This window comes from Erpetoichthys calabaricus, chromosome 15 (genome assembly GCF_900747795.2).
Source record: "Erpetoichthys calabaricus chromosome 15, fErpCal1.3, whole genome shotgun sequence".
NCBI classification, from domain to species: domain Eukaryota; kingdom Metazoa; phylum Chordata; class Cladistia; order Polypteriformes; family Polypteridae; genus Erpetoichthys; species Erpetoichthys calabaricus.
In genome coordinates this window covers 67,882,797-67,890,205 of record NC_041408.2, presented here as the reverse complement: position 1 = coordinate 67,890,205, position 7,409 = coordinate 67,882,797, and positions in this window count along the sequence as shown.

Sequence of the window (7,409 nt, the reverse complement as noted above, 5' to 3'; positions counted from 1 at the left end):
GTGTTATTTATTTGCTATTTGAGTTGATAAAACTAATGTAATAATCATAACCTGCATGTCTTTTTCCATGAGAACAACTCAAATATATTTATGAATAACATCACCTAATGTTTTGAGTCAAACATATAATTTGTTAAAGGATGAGTTAGTCATTTATGATTTCTTAACAGCAATCTTTAACCTTTTACAAAGTCATGAATTAAACTATTTATAGTATGGCTGTAAAGATAACATTTAATTTCAGCCTTGAGAGAATTTATTATTCATTAGGCCCCCTGCGTTTTTTCTAGACTAGGATTTATTATACTATTTAAAAATGCTTACATTATGAGATACAATCTGAAAATATTATATTTTATGAAATAGAAAAAAAAATCCATGCTCTATGAATTAGTTTTTAACATAATGATTTGTGCCTTTTCTGCATCTGACCTTAAAATACTCCTTGTCATTCTTGAATTGTGCAAGGTCATATAACTAGGCTATTTATAGTCAGCCCAGGCATGTGGGTTGCATGTTGCAGTTTTTAAAAACCCATCCATCCATCCATTCACCAAACCTTTTTCCTACCTTTTTAACCCATATTTTTCTGTGAATGGGTTTCGGAGAGCTGAAGAATATCCCTTTAGCATTTGGATGCTTAGTCCAGAGCCATCTATAAAATGGACAAATAAAATACACACTGATGGCATCACCCATACATTCTCCTGAGAAGAGCCATAGTACCAGTCGTCCATTATTGGATCTTTCCTTTTACTACATTTTCAGTTGCTTAGCCTTTTCTTTTTTGTATATATTGATAATTTGGCCGTTACTCTGAAGTAATCCTTTATGGTTCAAATGTTGGTAGTGAAGTCAGCACAATACAACTGATAGACTGAAACTCTGTTGTAAGATTGGTAACTTTTTCATGTTTAATACTTAAATAAATCTGCAGGACTCTTCTGCTTCAGCTTGACTTACTTTATTATATACATGTTTGACAAATGCAGTTAGGTTTGGACTAAGCTGGGCTGTCCTGCATTAGTCTTCCAGTCTCAAGCATGGTCTGCCTCCTTCTTTGTATAAATCTAGCCCTAGGATTCCCATTCCGAACATGAGGTATTTAACTTTTTAGGCTTTGTAACTACATATCCCAGAACAAACTACTTTGGTTGGCATTACCTTTTTTTCTACATATCAAAGACCATTTCCTGTGGCCATAGAAACTTGTACACCAGAATTATCATATGTGCATAGTCCAGCCCACCATGAATAGAAAGGCCACAATTACTAGACTTGATTGTAGGCTTCTAATGCTGACTGGCATAAAGCAGCTTGTTGGGGTCACACCTCAGATCCTCACATCGATTTCTTGATAGTTTTTGGCAGATAAGTGTGGTGCCTGATATTATTATGCAAATATTTTTCTGCCATTGATAGCAGTTAGAATAAAGAATTCAGTCTTTTTAGCATTTAAAAAATATGAGGGTTGTACTAAAAGTAAAGGTTGTATTGTAATTATAAAAAAGACAATACTGAAATATGCTGTATTATACTTAGTAGTTCTATTTCCTTAATGCTGAATTAAAAAACTGGATCATATGTCCCAGTTATCTTATACAGTATGTTGTGAGATAAATGGCTGGACACACAACAAAGGTTTGGGGCAGCCACCCGTATACTTTCACTGACTGCAAAATGGCTTAAGTTTTAGTACAATGTGTACAAGCTCAAGTCCAAAGTAGAACTGCCTTGGTATGGATGATGGGGAAGTTTTAAGGTTTCTCATCGGGTCGGAACTGGAAGCAATGTCACCGGGGACGAGACAGGAAGTGACATTGTCAGACCGTACTCGGATACGGGCAGAATTTCTGGTCTCTGGTCTGCTGAGAGAAAAGAGAGAGATTTAGTGCAACCTGCCACCCTGTGGCCTGGGGTGGAATTGACATTTTCTGGTCCCTTTGGTTGACTTCCAAATGTGTGTGTGTGACAATGTATATATACATCTATATATATAATTCACTAAAGCAGCCGACAATGGGCAGGCAAGATGCAAGACAGAGCCCCGCCCGCCAACTCACAGAGCCCAGCCCACCAACTCTAAGACCATGGGGTACGACGACAACTCACGGAGCCACGCCCACCAACTCTAAGAATTCACTAAGTCCATGGCAAGCAAGATGCACGCAAGACAGAGCCACACCCGCCAACTCACAGAGCCCCGCCCACCAACAATTCACTAAGCAACCGACCATGGCACACGCACGACAGAGCCATGCCCAACAACAATTCGAGCGAGAGTGAAAGCATTTGCCAAGAATGTTTTCATTAATCAAGAACGAAAGTCGGAGGTTCGAAGACGATCACATACCATCGTAGCCAACCAGGTAACCAAACTCTTTGGGTTCCGGGGGGAGTATGGTTGCAAAGCTGAAACTTAAAGGAATTGATGGAAGGGCACCACCAGGTGTAGAGCCTTTCACTTAATTTGACTCAACACAGGAAACCTCACTCGGCCCGGACACGGACAGGATTGACAGATTGATAGCTCTTTCTCGATTCTGTGGATGGTGGTGCATGGCCGTTCTTAGTTAGTGTACCGATTTGTCTGGTTAATTCCGAAAACGAACAAGACTCCCTACTGTTAAATAGTTACGCGACCCAAGAGCGGTCTGCGTCCAACTTCTTAGAGGGACAAGTGACTTTCAGCCACGTGAGATTGAGCAATAACAGGTCTGTGATGCCCTTGGATGTCCGGTACTGCACGCGCGCTACACTGAATGGATCAACGTGTGTCTACCCGGCGCCGAGAGGCATGGGTAAGCCGTTGAACCCCATTCGTGATGGAGACCGGGGCTTGCAATTGTTCCCCATGAACAAGGAATTCCCAGTAGGTGCGGGTCATACGCTTGCACTGATTTGTACACCCCCCCCCCCCCCCCACTACTACCATGGTCAGGTGACTTGGTGTATTATATATAGAAAGGCAGCCGGAACCACAAAGAACAACGAAAAGTCAATGTGGCTCAGAGGTGCATGTGGACTGTAGCAGAGACAAAAGCGACTGAGGTGGTGTTTGGAAAATGAACAGTCAATGTGACTCACAGGTGCATGTGGACTGTACACAAATGAAAGCGACTCAGGTGAGGAGTTGGGGGCAGGCACATGAGCAGGCAGTGCGTACTGAATGGTGAATAAGAGATGACTTAGAAATCAGCAGACTAGAATGGCGTGGGGGGGGGGCGGGACGGAGTGGGCGGAATGGGAGTCCTTCCCCTCTCCCCCCCTTCCGTCCTCCGCACCCAAGCGCCATCCAGCCCTGTCCCTCGCTCTGGGAGGTGGAGGCACAACGGCGGTCCTCCAGTTTTCAGTCATGGACAATTGTATGTTGCCCTCTCCAGAGTTCCATCTTTTCATTCACCTACAGTCGCATCCTCAAACCCACCCCATTTGGACAACTGTGTCTTTCAGGAAGTGTTCACCCATCAATACATAATTATGCAGTGTATGCCACGCCGCGGGTTGGCTAGTATATTTATAAAATGCTAAGGGTTGTCCTCCTGTCATGTAAAAACTTGTGAACCCCTGGCCCTTGAACCTTGATGTTGGTTTGAGTCGAGAGCATATGACAGGATACATGCTTCTGTAGCAAAAAACCCTGAAAGTGGGCTTTACTGGCAATATAAGTGGGGCCTCAGGTCCTTCTCGCAACAAACAGCAGCACGGACATGCACCATGGTTGACAGAAAAATTGTCCATCTTTTATGCAAAAACGTCTAAACCACTGAGCCTTGAACTTTGATTTTTGACCTAATCAAGAGCTAATGATGTGAAACCCACTCCTGAAGCAGAGAAACTGGAAGTGCAGGCTACCCTGACAACATAAATCAGGCCTCCGGTCCTTCTCATGACAAACTGCAACATGGGCATGCACCTAGCTGACAGAAGGATTGTCCATCTGTTACGCAAAAACTTGTGAACTACTGAGCCTTGAACCTTGATCTTGGTCTGAATCAAGAGCTAATGACATGATACACACTCCTGTACCAAAAACCTGGAGGTGCGCACTTCCCTAGGAATGAGATCTTCTTAAGGCAAATGGTGGCACAGGCACATCCCATTTCTGACAAGGAGGGTTTCCATCTGTCATGCAAAACCTCATGAACTACCAGACCTTGTCTTAATTGAGACCTTATTACATGATATGCACTTTGGCAGAAAAAAAATGTGCATACACCATGGCTGATAAAAGGACTGTTCATCTGTTAGGCAGAAACTCGTGAACTACTGAGCCTTGAACCTTGATCTTGATCATAATCATGAGCTTATGATGTGATACTCATGCCTATAGCAAAAAATTGGAGGCATAGGCTACACTAGCATTGTAATCGAGTTGTTCTCAAGGAAAATGATGGTACAGGCATATTCCATGGCTAACAGGAGGGTTGTCCATCTGTCATGCACAAATTCATGGACCACTGGGACTTGAACCTTGATCTTGGTCTTAATTGAGACTTATGATATGATGTGCAGTCCTGCAGCAAAAAATTGGAGTTGTCAGCTACCCCAACAAAATAATTGGGGACTGAGTCTTTCTTGTGGCAAATGGCGATCTGGGCATGTGCTTTGCTGATAGGAAAAAAAACAGCAGCAACTGCCAGAATCACAATGCAGGCGCAACAAGCACAGACAGCTGCCTGCAAATACTGACGTCCGTGGACTCCATAATATCAAAAAAGGAAAAACAAGCACATAAACCACATTCCTTGAGGACCAGAAGTCAGGGTGTTTCCAAGTGAATTCATATTCTAGTGTAAAGGAACTAGCTGACAAGGACATGTTATTTCATCAAGGTCTGTTGAGGAAAGAGAGAAATCTCAACTAAAGTTCACACACCTTCAATGTGCAAATTAAGACAGTTGAACGAGCTCTAGGAGTGTCACACAATTAATGAAGATCTTTAAAGATGGAAACATGGAAGTCTTTCAACTCCTAATAAATTAAAATCACTAGCTAAATATATTGTCATAAAAAGCCAAAAATATCCCAGAAACAAAGTAAAAAAATTTTCCCAAACTGTAATAAATTTATAAAGGTTTGTACTTCTTTTTTGGGAGGATCTAAAAGTTAATGGTGAGGGTATCGAGTACTGCAGTATTTTATGGGGCAGCATGATGACATCATTATCGTTATTTAATAATTATTGTTAATTTCTTGTAGTCATTTCTTACTTTTAACAACAACCATTTTAATAGTTTTAAGGGGTTGAGAAGTGGGAATTCAGTAGAAAAACATTTATTTTTCATGTACTGTAGTGACTGGGCCATTTTCTTCGTTTTGAAGGAGGCACAATTTTGTGCTTTTTGATTGACCTGGTTACCAAGCTGTTGCTAGGTATGGTCAACAGGAAGTGTGATGTGTGTGACGTAACCAGCTCAATGGTATAAAGATCAGCAGCATTCACATCTTGATTGTCCAGGATTATGGATATTCACAGAGAAACATCAAGTGTTCACTGACTTGTCTTTCCTGATATTCTGGCTATCAGTTCTCCTCCATTTTCAACTTCGATTTTGTCTCTCATTCTGCCGAACATTACTCATAGATTTTACTGGCTTCTAAATTCTCTCACTTCATTTATTTCACTTGATCTTGGTTTAACATTTTTGGTCAGTTTGAAAGATTTATTTGACTCCCTGGTGTCAACTCTGACATATTTCTGACTTTAATTCCATATCTTGATTTTATCATGAACCATAGAGCTGGCAACAGAGTCATTTTCATAAACAATTTGGCAGTACCTGTGAAAACTTGGTGGTAACAAAAAGACACCATCAACTCAATAAAAATAAATTCAACTAAACAACAAATAACCATAAAAGCAGGAGATAACTAGGGAAGATCTTTACAATATCCAGAGCAGCAAAAAAGTAAAAGAATATAGCATCAATATGTGACAATTAGAGAAATGTGGCTGTCATCTGCAACAGAGAAAAGGCAACTCTGGGAAGGTGCCCTAAGAGGCAGAGTTTCAAAGAAAAAGCCATACCTAAAACCGATAAATAAAAAGAAAACATTAAAATGTGCAAAAGAACACAGACATTGGATGGAAGGTGAGTGGAAAAGTGTATTATGGCCAGCATCCTGCTGCAGATGACACTGGTATTTGGTGTGTATTCAATGAAGAAGGCTACTGAGGACCTATAAGGTATTTGTTTCTCAAACTACAGACACTGATATCCTCACCCTGTGTGAGAGGTGTTCGGTGTCCTTACCCAGCCCAGACACCCTCAAGATGGAAGGACAGGGGGAAAGAGCATGCACAGGACATTGTCTCCTCTGGAACATTATATGGCAGCCCCCCCTGGGTTGCAGCAGCACCACAGATTCCCACAGGGCATCACAGAACTTGGAGTTTGTTGACACAGCCCTGTTGGGTTCCATGGGGGCTGCCAGGGAGATCTTCAGGGACTAGGGAGGTTTAATGCATGGGGCTTCCACCTCACCCAGAAGTGCTTTTGGACCATGTGTACGGAATAATGAGAGGTACTTTTCGGTGGTAGATAAAAGGAGCTGCCTGCTTCAGTTCTGGGAGCAAGAGTTGGAAGGAAGGTGAACAAAGCTTGCGAGGAGGAGTGGAGAAGGAAGTGACCAGTGGCAAAGAAGACAAAATATTAAAGAGTGGTGTATATTGAGTTCCTTAGTGCTTTGAACTGTGGCTGTGGTGGGAAGTGCTTGCCCAAGAACAGTTTCCCACAATAAAATACTCTTTCTACTATTATACTTGTGTCTGAGACTCAGAATAACAGGTTTCAGTGGTGCTAGTGCAATTACAGTACATAGGTTTCTCTAATAAACAATAACCATGCAAACAGAATAATGATAAGCTAAGGGAATTGACCATTAGAACACTGAAATAACGGTTACTGTACAGTTATATGTGAATGTTAAATTTAAAAATCAATCATTTCAAGCAGTAATAGCCATTAACAACACTAGTAATGTTTTGGCTGTACTTTTAAATAAATTTAATGGTATCATAAATAAAAAGTATCCGTTTCTATTAACAATATAAAATGTCTGGATGTGTTAAAATGTTTGACTTGTAATGTATATAAAAAATAAATTAAAAACACTAATTATTTATCAGCTCTGAGTAAGACATATTGCAGACAAACACCCCCTGCAATCGCCGAGGTGTACGTGCTGTGCTTTAGGCAGGTCTTTTTTATAAGCTTTCAAACTCTCTCCTGAGCTGACACTCGTGTCATTTAACAAAGAAAAATTATCTTTTAAACAAGCAGCCAGACTAACTATAGTCACGTACTGTCTAACACTGCTATCTACTTCTCAATATTTTGACTTAAAGCTGGTGCAAGCAATACTTTTTTAAACACAAGTAAGACAAAAAATAAACATTACATGTT